General features: G+C 45.8%; 1 protein-coding gene across 2 annotated transcripts in view; it reads right to left on the bottom strand.

Annotated features, from left to right (window-relative positions):
- LOC138205766 (A-kinase anchor protein 13-like) overlaps positions 1–12,892 on the bottom strand; it is a 67,982-nt gene that overhangs the window by 54,531 nt on the left and 559 nt on the right. The gene's annotated exons all lie outside the window — the stretch shown is intronic.

The following is a 12,892-nucleotide window of genomic DNA, read 5'->3' as shown; positions in this document are numbered from 1 at the left end:
ACACAGAGCCAGGCTCACCACCAGCTCCAGGCCGGCTACGTGCACCGATGTGGTCGACCCATTCATAAGCAGGAAACAGGAAGTCCGAGGGTAACAGAGGAGCCTTACAAGGCCTCACACACTCGGAGGACAAAACAAGGCTTCCTCACACACACACACACACACACACACACACACACACACACACACGCGCTGACTGTCTGATAGACAGACAGACCCCAGCAGACAGACACTCGCCTGTTCGAGCTGCTTATACATGAATCTGAGGAAGCTTTTAACATCACATGACGTATTTAAACAAGCTATAAAGCATTCTGCTGGCTGCAGAGAGAGGACCCTCCTCACCGCGATGTAATCCCACTAACACTGTTGTCCACATCTCAGAAATATGCAACACAGTATTATTATACAGCTGGTGTCTGCCTACATTATCATGTGATGAATTTTAGCAATGATTAATGGACAGACACGGAGCTCTCAGTATTTTGTCATCCACCCACGTCAGTGATGATCCACGAGTAGGTCCGGAGCCGCCGGAGCGCACGGCAACGACGCTCCGCCATGTTTTCTTTTTCTCCAAGTGAGTAAATCATGTTTTCATTGTTCTTGATCCGGTTGAAATTCATGAACATATTTGATGTGCTTGAAGATCTCAAATGTGTTTTATTCAAGCGAGACCATCAAAACAAATGGTCAAATTTATCATAATTATATTGAAGATATAATTAGTGATTAATCTCTGCTGTCAAAATCACTGCGTCAATACAAACTCAAACACTCCCTGTATCATTTCAAATTAAAAGCCCTCAAACTTTTCATCAGACAGAAACCTCTCATTTTGTAAAAAGGCTTTTATTGTGAAAGATGTGACTGAAGTTGGATGAATAATCCAGAACAACCGTTGAAAACAGTTGAATTCTTTTGTTAATTTTATTACATTGAAGTGTTTGAAACATACATTGTAATGTGATGTATATATCATTGCCCCCCCCCATGTGCACACGTATCACATGCACACCTGGTACTTCAACAAATAGCACCACACCCCCAAACACGAGGACCCCATTTAGGCTGTCCATGAACCTGCCTTGACAAAGCTGCTAACAAACTGCAGCAGTCATAGATACTCAGAAAAATCACTTCAATTTCATTTTATTTATCACAACATCTCAGTGCACGTGATACGATAAAGTCCGTACAACACAACCTTTGAACATCAGAGGCAGCCGACAGCCACATCAGATGATTCAGATTTTGTTCTCTAAACAAAAGAAGGCTGCACGTCAAGAGTACTCCGATCTGTGTTGACTGAACACATTCAGTCCTGTGTTTGAACAGCAGACTGCTTATGTTGCCAGTAAGTGTGCGAAGAAGTTCACTCAATAAAGACGTTGAGATCAGCATCAGATGCTCTTGTCCTTCTGGCTGTCTGGCGGTAGAGATAATCCTCGACCCCCCAGTGACATCCATGCAAGTAAAAAGTGTGCGTGTGTCTGAGTGTACATCTGTGTGTGTGTGTGTGTGTGTGTGTGTGTGTGTGTGTGTGTGTGTGTGTGTGTGTGTGTCTGCTCTTCAGCCCACAGCAGGGGTTTTGTTGGAGATCAATCTGTTTCCCCCTGACAGTCAGAGCCTGGAGAGAACAGCGACCACTTTCAGGCAGCAGCCTTGTGTTGATATGTGTTCATATCAAACAGTGGAACAGTTGGTTAAATCAGGACTGTTACTATTTGTTCAGCCCGGGTCTGACTCAGCTCCACCACTCACTGTCTGTCACTCATTGACTGTGCAGAAAAGTGTTCGTAGCTTCAAGGTCTGAAAAATGAGGCCGATGCAGTAAGCTGCAATACCACAGAGTGCCACTAGAGGTTGGCTTCAAAAAGCCTCTGGCTCCAAAGACTCCCATTCAACTAGTCTCATAAAATTCTACTTCAATATTTAGTTATTTTGGTTTGCTCCTTTTCTGGAGGTCCATCTGAAAATAATCCCGTCATTAATTTGAAAATAAGCTTCAAAAAGATGTGTTTTGGGCGCGTGTCTGTTTGATTGACAGGCCTGTGGTGCAGTCAGGTTACAGCTATCGGTGGGCGGTACTATTGCCGGGTTTCCGATCAGATCGGTCAGATCCACCGCTCGCTCCTCCCCCAGCTCGTCCAAATATGGTCACTTCCTGCTCCAAACCGCTCCGAACTAGCAAGATGGCAGCGGCCAAATTCTCGAGGCTTCATAACGGCCGTTCACAAACCAACGGGTGACGTCGCTGTTGGTTGCCGCTTGATCACTCACTGATACCCCTGACAAGGACACACCCCTGGTCCAATGTGGTCCAATGTGCCCTCGCCTTAGAGGCAGAGGAAGACGTGTGCTGTTGTTGTCTAGGAGAGAGTGTGATCTCCAGTGTGAGAGAATCTGCCCTGATCAGATCAGCAACTGGTCACTCGGAGTGCTGTCTGTATCAGTGGGTACACACAGTACACGGGGAATGTAACCCCCTCTGCTCCTCGAATACAAAAGGAGAGCAAAGACTCAAGAAGCCAAATGCTATCGAGCTCCAGGCTGTAGAGACAATCTGAAGCAGATGTGCCAAGTTTGAGCATAATGTGTCCTTGGAGCCGAGTGAACTCGGCACAAGAGGGTCGTATGAGCTATAGCTGCCAGGTAAACCTCATAGAGAAATGTCATATCTGTCATATCAAATGTGAGACGAGATTGCGGACCGGTGTCAAGAAACGCACGTCGAGACGGTGCATGCCAAGTGTCACTCCAATAAAGTCAACGATGACATGCAGATACAATACAGCTGCCAAATAAACCTTCTTCACTGGCACCTCCTGAAGAAACATAAAAACATCCACAGAGCCCTGATATCGGAGAACATCTCAGCCCTGACGCCGCTGCTCAAACAGCCCTCATTTATAGGCATAAAGGCCTAAAGTGCACTTGGCATTTCCCCCGACACAGCGAGCAGGCTGCACTGATCTGTGATCGGTGCTGGACCATCGGGCTCCCAGATATAAAGCCCAGAGTCTGGTGTTGACCAGAGCAGAGCAGTATCCTCCTGACACTCAAAAGTACAATAACCAGCACACGCCGCCACAAGTAACACTAATGACTATTTACGTTTTTCCAAGCACCAATAATAAGAAGACAAATTGAACAGTTGTTGTTTGGGGGTTTCAGTGAGGATGCAGGACATTAATCTGAACATTAATCCTGAGAGACATGGTTTATTCTTCTAGTTTGTGTTGACATTGCTCTGTCTCAGTGTGGACATGGTTTGACTCAAGCAGAGTAAAAGCAGACACATACTGCAGACAGCATTAATAGCTTTATCACCTCTGCATCTATATTCAGAACAGGCAGTAAAGAGACCCCTCTGGACTCTGAAGTCAAACATGTTTCATGGTGTCTTTTTATAAAACAAGCCTTGTCTGCTCTAAATATAGGAGGTAGCACAAACTAGAACAATCAGATGGTGAAGCAGTGAAGGAGAGATGGAAATATTTACAACCAAATTCAGAATATGAATGTGGTCTGCTGCACATACAGCACCGGCTGTTATCACTGCTGCTGCAGCTGATTTACTTTGAAGTGACACATACTCAGAAAAAATTAAGATAAAAACTATATGAGTATAAAGCCAACACCTGCAGCTCTGCCTCTGGGATCTGAGCGTGTAGGTTGTGAATGTCGTCAGTCAGAGAGGACAGACTTTGGGCCACGCTGCACTCAGCACTGCAAAGCAACTAGTTCACTGAAATGTTACTGGAATACAACTTCAGTTCTATGAGTACATACATTATGCTGGACATCGAAGAGTTACAGCTTTTGTTTCAACTAAGCTCACTAAAACCAGGTTCTCACTAAAACTAGGTCCTACTCCCTAAAACCAGGTACTCACTAAAACCAGGTCCTACTCACTAAAACCAGGTACTCACTAAAACCAGGTGCCAACAATCAGTGCCGAGCTGGACAACGACCTCATGGCTCCAGATGCACACAGTAAACACAACCCTGCAGTGGAGGGAAACCTCGAGGGAAACTTTGACAGAAACTTTGAGAGAAACTTTCCAAGATTGAGTCAACATCAAAGCGCTACTTGTACGTATTTGTAGCCGGCCACCCGCTACCCCTCTGAGAGGAGGGAACACACAGACATGTGGAGTCGTGGCTTTGCTTGTTTGAAAGTTGTACAGAAGATCATGACCACAGCTGAGGTTTTTCTTTTCTTAAGATTGTCAATTAAAAGACTCAGAAAACTTTTCAAACTGTCAGTACGAAGGCGCGGGCATCCTGACCGCAGTTAGTTTAGTGGTTTTATTGACATGATCCAGGCGGAGTCAACTTTGATGCCAGTTGGATCCCACTGTTAATAAATCTATTCAGTGGAGGGAAATAAGACTTAATCTTAGTTGAATATTCGATGATCTCAGATCTGTGAAATGTCCTGCTGTTTGTCATGTTCTGTCATAAAGAATAAAACGTAACTATCTGGTTTCCTGAAGTTTCACTGGGGAGAATAAAAATCTGTCTTTAAACCTGACTGGAGCAATAATTTGATATTTACAGTTATGATTATTAATACTGACTGATATAAAACTGTTTGTTCATATTGCCCACTTTCTGACGCCCCCAAAATATATATACCTCCTAGCTTAATTAATATCATAAATGTGCATTAACCACTGCTAGTTGACGAGGAGAAAGCCCTACTTGACGACATGAAACCTTGTGTTGTATTTGATTTCCTTTAGTTCACTTTGTGTAATGTTTGCTTTGATGTAGTTCTGTTATCTTTCTGATGTCGACAGGTAACCAACACGTCACTGCTTCAGATACCTGAAATCATAATAACGCAGCTCGCTTTGGATCTGTTGTTTCCTCCGTTCATACCTTCTCAGTGTTGTACGAGCATTTGGGGAAAAGAAATATCCTTTAATTATTGAACTAACTTCCTTACTCTGCATTTGAAGGGATGTGAGGATTAGCCTGGCCAGGGAATCGCTTGCAGTCGTCTCATCCTACCGGGTGTAGACCTCCGGGTAACTTTAACCAATCACCAAGTGCTCAAACCAGCAGACACTCAACCACCAACGGAGTCCACAAACGTTTTTTTTTTCCTGAGCACAGCGTGCTTTTTGAAAAATAGTTTTTAATGAACAGTTTGACAAAGCGCTGAACATTCAGTGTTTTTTTTTACCATGCTTTACCACCAACACTGGTCGCTGGTTGGTTCCAGTTGCTGATTGGTCCTGGTCGCTGATTGGGCCGCCCTTCAGTGTGGCTGAGCGAACGCTAATACGAACTAAAGATGGGAATTTCAAGCAAAACTACGATTCCAAATTTGCTCGATTCGTTTGATTTTTCTTTGAATAAACAGGGAAAATAAAGGAAGAAAGAAAGTCGCGTACTAATCAATTTTGGAGATTAAAACGACTATGATATTCAAAATTCGTGACCCATTCCTAATACGAACAGCGTTTCCAGAATAAAATCACAGTGAAGAAAAGTGAAGCTGTGATCGATGGTCTGGTGCTGATGTGGGATCTGCGGTTGGTTGTGGTTGCCAGCCTGACTGCAGCGTTTTTAAATAAATGGGACGGGGCTGCAAGGCTGAGACGAGACAGAAGACGTGAAAAAAACAAGGGTATTGATTAGAGCAGCGGTCTAACAAAGGCTGGAGACCGCTGGATCAGCCGTTCTGGACCCCTGCTTGACAGCACTGATTAGATGTTTGGCAGGTTTCCAACAGCAAGGTTTCTTTGAAGGTCAAACGTCAGGTTGCGGTCAAAGATGACACTAAGGTTTGGAGAAGATGGTGTAACGTTGGTAGCCAGATTATGGGATGGACTTTGTAGGACGATCTGGACCCCGGACTGATAAAACACTGAACAAACACTGCACACACACTGCTACAGGAACACTGCACAGACACTGCACACACACACACACACACACACACACACACACACACACACACACACACACACACACACACAGGGCTGCGGTGAGAGGAGCAGAGAGGGGGCATGTTTCCACAACTTGTTGTAATTATGTGTTATACAACTGAATGCTGACTCTGGCTGTTCTTTTACAGAGAAGTACAGCGCGAGGCGAACTCAGCTGGCCAGAAGTTATGTCTGGTATGGAAGGAATGACGCGGAGAAGGGGAAGCAGACTGAAAGAGAGAGGGAGAGAGTGGCAGGAAGCAGCGGAGGGCGCAGCAGCTGCTAATCCAAACCAACCTCCCGCTTTCAGCCGCGGCGCACAGCGGCCGTCTTCCTCTGCTGCACACGGAGCCGCTCTCGCCCTGCTTTCCACCGGCTGCACATTGAAGCGGCAGCAGGCCCGAGTCTTATCACAACAAGCCACCGCACCTCCAGCTGCATGTCCAAACTGCTGCCGGACAGAGCAGCTCGCCGCCTGCAGTCCTTCATCCTCACTTCAGCTGCTAAAGACTTCACCGGAGCTGCACGCTGTGTATTCTCTGTTCTAGTTGTACGTGTCAGTCGCTGCGCACAGACACAACACAACAGTCCAACACACAACTGTGCATGACTGCGTCTGGATGGAGGTGATGGAGGAATGAAACAACTCTGCCACTCGTCTGCCTCGGCGGATGTAAACCTGCCATCGGTTGTGTATTTCAGACGACGTTCTTCTCCTCTTCCTCTGTCTGTGTCACCATTTTTCTAAATCCCCGTCACAACAGGAAACTACAGCAGCCACCTCGAGCAGCAGCCTGCAGGCGGAAAATGTTCTGACAAAGATCACACAGTAGAGCACGTCTGATTGGTTCTTTTGGTCTGTTGCAGGAATTTAACCAGTTTAATACCAGGGCTCGCCTCCTCTCCTGCAAATGCACCAACGAAGGAGGTGATTACGCGAGTCTTTACGAGGTAGTAGTTAAATAAAGTAAAATAAAATTCTGTTTTTTTCCACTGGTTGCAAGTTTTGTCAATTCCTGCAAAAAAAAAGTAAAATCCCCCAAAATGTAGAAATTTCAAAACAATTAAAAAAAAAAAAAAAAATGCTGCTAAATCAAAACTTTTGATCACAATAGTCACAAAAAATTCCACAAAGTCTGGGAGCAACTTCATTCAACTTTTGTACAGAAGAACTTAATTTAACTTCGACTGAGGCTTCGTGACCGCTGTGGTTCCCTGATGAAAGATTCTTTCATTTGCATGCCTTCAAGACAGAGCCGAGGGTTCAGCTGCCCCTGAAATGAAACCAGGATGACTGACTGACATGATCGGTACTATGACCCGTGATACCCATCACTTCTAGAACACTGGACTTTTTCCAGGGTCCCGTGTTAAAAGAGTAATTTGTGACCAAGAAACACTCGGAGTGGACAGCCAAGTGTGCTCTACAGCAGTTTTCTTTTCGGACTCTGCGTGTTGTCCGTGTGTCTCGTCACTCGTCCTGCAGCTCGGGTTTGTTGGGTTCAGGTTAACAGCTCAAACACACGCAGTGATGGACGAGCCGAACTGGTGCAGGTGTGAATCTGGGTCACAGTGCGGTTGTGTCCGGCCCCTCCCACCCTGAACCAGTCCCTCCAGGAAATCGGCATCTTGCGATTGCAATAATTAACACAAATTCAAGCAATATTTGCAGGAGCTTGCAATTTTTCTAAATTCCTGCGATTTTTTTTCCCACAAAAAATGTGGGGAAAAAAAGTATTAACGGCATGAAGAAAGGCTTTTTCAAACAAAACTCGCTTCATTAAGGAAAATAACTCCTCATTTACAATCACAGAAAGGCTCTGCTCCTGTTGTCTCATCACCAAATGAAACTGCCCACCGAAGGAAACCGGAACCAGCGGAAAAATACGGACTGGACTTGCGGAAATGTGATCTTCACATTAAAATGTTTTAATTAAATGCTTTAAACAAAATATACGCACATTAAGTTGTGAGAGACATCACTTTGTTTTTGTGCGTTCAGCAGGTCTATGTGTTGAATGAACATGAATTAAACAGCATCTAAAGCTCTTATTTTGACAGCTGATGTAGTCCTTGTTTCTATATTACAGTCACAGACCGTCTGTTCTGGAAAGCTGCGGCACTTTCAGGATTTTTCTTGTCTTTTCTTGCTCTCTGTCTTTTAGCCCTGTGTTCTCTAAGTTCAGTAAATAAAAAAACGGTACAAAAATATTTCAGTGATGTGCAGAATAATTATTATCACAGGAAGTGATTACATATTTATTCATGTATCAGGTAGTGTTTAAAAAAAAAAAAAAATGCATTCTTCTTTCTCGATTGGATTTTTTTCAAATTCCATCAATGCATTTTATGCAAAAAAAAAACCTCACTTAAAACTCCACAAATTACATCATAATTTTTTTGAAAACCCGGCACAAAATCAAATATTTTTCATCGCAACAATCACAAAATAATCCTGTGAAATCTTGGAGGGACTGAACACATGAAGGCGTACTGAAGGTGAAGGGACATGAACCACAGTGTGAGCAGGTCTGACTGAGGCTTTCATGAGCCTTAAAGGAAATGGGTTTTTTGGTCAGTGACAGGGAAATGCAATAATCACGTCTTAAAGTTTCTCAGTCTGAACACGCAGCAGTAGTTTCACAGCCCAAACCGCATCTGTCAACTGTACGGAGAAAGTTCTTCATACGTGCACTGAGACATGTCGAGCTGTTTCCCCCCCTCAGACTCCTCTCAGTGAGAAACAGCTGCAGCGACACGCCGAGCTGGAGGCGCCTTCATGGGAACTGGAGTCGCAGCTCGTTGAAGAGAAGCTACGAGAAGAGATGCTGTTTGCGGCGTTTCCCTTCACCGCACCTGCGCATACAGACCGTACGTGCCCCCAAAAGGTCACCGGCACCGACGAAAAGCTCAACTCAGTTCAAACAAGGGGCTTCAGGCATGAACATGTTACACAATCTCAACACCTGTAACCCCCAAGTACTCAATCTGTTGGTACCTCCCACGAGAATAGGAAAAAAATGACTATTTTCTCTGAAATGATTTAAAACTGACAAAATTTATGAATTAATAAAAACATTGAAGGGACCCTGAACTTAATATTTAGTTTTACAACCTTCACTCACGGCAAACAGATGACTTGTGTGTCTGTCAGTGAGACTTCCTGGTCCACTCTTCCACAACAAACTGGCCTCAGGTTTGAAAGGCTGCCGTCTCCAGACTGTGTTTCAGCTCTTTCCACAGATGTTTGACAGGATTCAGATCAGGACTCGTAGGAGGTCACTTCAGAACAGTCCGAGGATTGATTCTGATCCGCTCTGGCTGCTTTCAGCTGTGTTGTTTTGGGCTCATTGACCTGTCGGAGGACCGATGACCTTTGTGACACTGGGCATCACGTTTCGCTGCAGAATGCCTTGATAGTCTTCAGATTTCATTGAGCCGCACAGATTCGAAACACCTTCTGTCAGACGGAGCCGACAACAGAACCGAAGCTGCTCGGAGATGCTCTTCCAGCCTTTACCGTTAACGTGCTGCTCCATCGTTTTCTTTCTGATCTCCTCAGACGGCTCTCTGCTTTGCCTTCTCTGCTCCGTGTTCAGTGTGCCGCACACCCTGGTACCAAACAGCACTGACCACTTTTCTCCCTTTAAACGGCCTTCACAGAATGTACTAACTAAAGAAAACTGAGACTACTGAATTTAATTTCATCACTTTACAGGAGAAATGAAGCTTTATTTCAACGAGCTGTAAAAAAAATAAAAAATACCAACATTCCCACGACTGCGGTCCTACAAGCAGTTGGAAAAAAAAAAAAGCGCAGAGCTCAGAAGACACGGTGTCTGAGTGAGAGACGGATCGTGACTCAACAGTAAAACATCCAGCGCTGTTCCCCCCACATACCACCGCCGACTGCTGTGTGACAGAGGCAGAGACGACCGCAGCAGAAAACAGGCTGCGGGTCTCCGAGTACTTTTGCCTTTTAAAGCGCTCAAGAGATGCGAGATAACGGAGGGCTATAAATAAAGGAGTGTTTGACAGCCAACATGTTCTCAGGGTTTCATCCCTCTTCTGAGGAAATAAAGAAAAATTGTGATTTCTTCCTCTCGGCGTGGAGAAGCTCCGTTCATTTTTCTCATTCCCAGATTTCCACACTTGATCTGAAACGGCTGGAAAAAGGAGCTGCGGGAGGAACTCGTCCGAGTTCAGACTGAACGGCGTGGAAGCAGACGCTCGCGGTCCGAAACAGAACGTCCACCAGGTGACGTCACTGGTGGGCCTGAAGGTGTGTGAGCGCTGTGAGCTCACCTCGCTGCTGCTCTCCGAGAACCTCAAATACTGATCCAAACGGACGCTGACACGTCACATCAATACTAATATAACAGGGACATAATGTCCAGACAGGCCTCGACTGAGTGACTAAAACACTGAATTTGATCGTGACGCTGTCAGAGAAACCGGATTTGATGTGGACCGAGTTACATCCAGGTGAAAACCTGATCCACTTTATTAGCTCAGTACCACTCAGCAACCAACAGTGACGTCACCCATTATGAAGCCTCAGAGTTTGGCTGGTGCCGTCTTCCCAGCTCAGAGCCAGAAGTGACCATATATGGGCGAGCTGGGGAGGAGCCAGCGGGGAATCTGACTCTATCTGATTGGAGACCCGGTGATACTACCTCCCGCCCACCGATAGCAGAGACCTGAATGTACCACGGGCCTGTCAATCAAACATACATGCCCCCAAAAATATGTCTTCTTCAAACCTAATATCTGATTAATGATCGAATTATTTTCAGATGGACCGCCAGAAAACTAATAAGAAGGAGAGACTTTAGCTAACAACACCGAGATAACTGGTGGAAAATATTTACTGACTTTGTATTTCATGACACAAGTTGAATGGGAGTCTAGGGAGTCGGAGGCGTTTTGGAGCCGATCTCTAGTGGCCCTCGGTGGTATTGCAGTTTTAGTACTTCTGTATCAGCCCGTTAGCAGACCCGGAGACTTCGTACACGTTTATATACACCTGATGTAACCTTTGTATAAACAGTACACTGTACAGAGCAGACACGGGACGGGGAGGAAGGTCAAAGGTCTCCCTCAGACCGGACATAACGTTGGACATCACTGAGCTGTCATTAATACACCTGTGATTTACCTGCTGGTACACGTGTCTGCGTGAGAAAGGTCCGTTTAGCATTTGTAATGTGATTAAATACACACATCAACTGAAGAGGGAACGCTGAGTGAGACTGTTTGTCTGACTGTCTGTGTCCGTCTGTCTGTCTGACCGTCTCACTGACTGTCTGTCTGACCGTCTCACTGACTGTCTGTCCTCCTTCCTCCGGTCTGTGATCAGAGCGGCCGGTATGAATGGAATTAGACTGCAGCGCTGAACAAGCAGCCGAACTGTGAACTGAGAGAAAAGCAAACAGAAGCTCTACACAGTCAAACATGTGGAGGTTTGTTAAAACTGTCCATCCAGCAGTAGAAGAGGAGGCAGAGCCTTCATCTCTGAGGCCCTCTCCGGTGGAAACAGCCCCCAGTTCTGGTTCAGGAGACCCGTGGCCCGACTCCCTCTCTCTATTTTTAACATTCACACTTCCTGTTTGATAAAGTTTCTAGTTAGGTGACCCTGAACCATCCTGCAGGTCTGCTGCTGTCGGACCTCCCATGATGCACTGCAGCTCCTCTCTCTCTCTCGCTCTCTCTCTCTCTCTTGTATATGATATTGTGAGGACGTTACTGTGTTAACATGCTGCGATTTGGAGCTTTACAGATAAAACTGAAGTGATTCTCAGACACTAAATGAAGTGACAGCTGACAGGCTGTTTCAGTTGTACCCGTTTCCTCCCCTCACCTGAGTTTACATTCTGAAAACACCTGAACAGACCAAAGTGCTTCTGTTTCCTGACAGAGTGGCATGAAGTCCGCCATCCTGAGGTCAAAGGTCAGACAGCATGAGGCCTGTCAGAGGCTGGGAGAAGCTGATACGACCTCCAGAACATGAGGCTGTTCACTGACGTATCATCATCAGGAGTTCGGTGGCTCTTCGGATGAGTTTCCTCTGATACGGTCTCACGGGCTACAAGTTGGATCATTTACAGAAGCACAGTTTCAAATTAAAAGGCCTTTTTTTTCACATTAAAAGCCCACCAGCGTTTCAGACCCGGCCCAGCCTGAGACTGGGTTCTGACCTGGTTTTCTCCCAGACCCTCTGATGACTCCTGGAAATGATCTCGTGACTCCCAAGTTGAGATCCACTGATGTAACCACTGAGCCTTAGCCCGGAGATATTCCTGCTTTTGAGCCACTCGCTTGTTTGTGTCGTGAACGTTATCACCTACATACTTTCCTCTGTACTCTGCGTGTTACTGGGTGACTCCACTAGAGGGCGCACCAGATAAGAAGGATATAATTACAGATTCACCTGATGTCAACAATAAACACTGGGACTATTGAGGAGGGGAGAGGGGGGGGGGGTCGCCGTGCACAGACGTAACTATCTCGGACTCGTTTCCATTTAGTGTTGCAGGTCTCTGACCCTGTCACACCTCCATACCGCCCCTACAGGTCAGGTGTATGTTGCATATTGTGTACACGCTGCATTAATTTCTGTGCACGATTAACGCTCCAAATAGACGCAGGATAGGAGAGGCGGCCATCGTGATCAGCCATCCTGCAGATTAAAGCAAGTCCATCTACTGCAGCAGATTTCAGCCAGAAACTGGGAGCCAATGGACAGGTAGACAGGTAGCTGACCCCGCCCTCCGCTGACCCCGCCCTCCGCTGACCCCGCCTCCTCGAAGTTTGCATTGTTAACATAAAGTCCAACATCTGAGGTCTACACAGGCGGACAAAATAACAGAAACACATGGCACATCTTGTTAAACCTGTTATAAAGGCATCACAGGGCAGCGCAGTGTGACTGTGAGCTAATGTCGCTA

The sequence above is a fragment of the Embiotoca jacksoni genome, unplaced genomic scaffold, assembly GCF_022577435.1.
Source record: "Embiotoca jacksoni isolate LCO1_2020_lvr unplaced genomic scaffold, fEmbJac1.0.p SCAF_3, whole genome shotgun sequence".
In the NCBI taxonomy this organism is placed as follows: domain Eukaryota; kingdom Metazoa; phylum Chordata; class Actinopteri; family Embiotocidae; genus Embiotoca; species Embiotoca jacksoni.
Note: the sequence above shows the minus strand (reverse complement) of the source record. Positions and strands in the feature narration are given on the sequence as shown.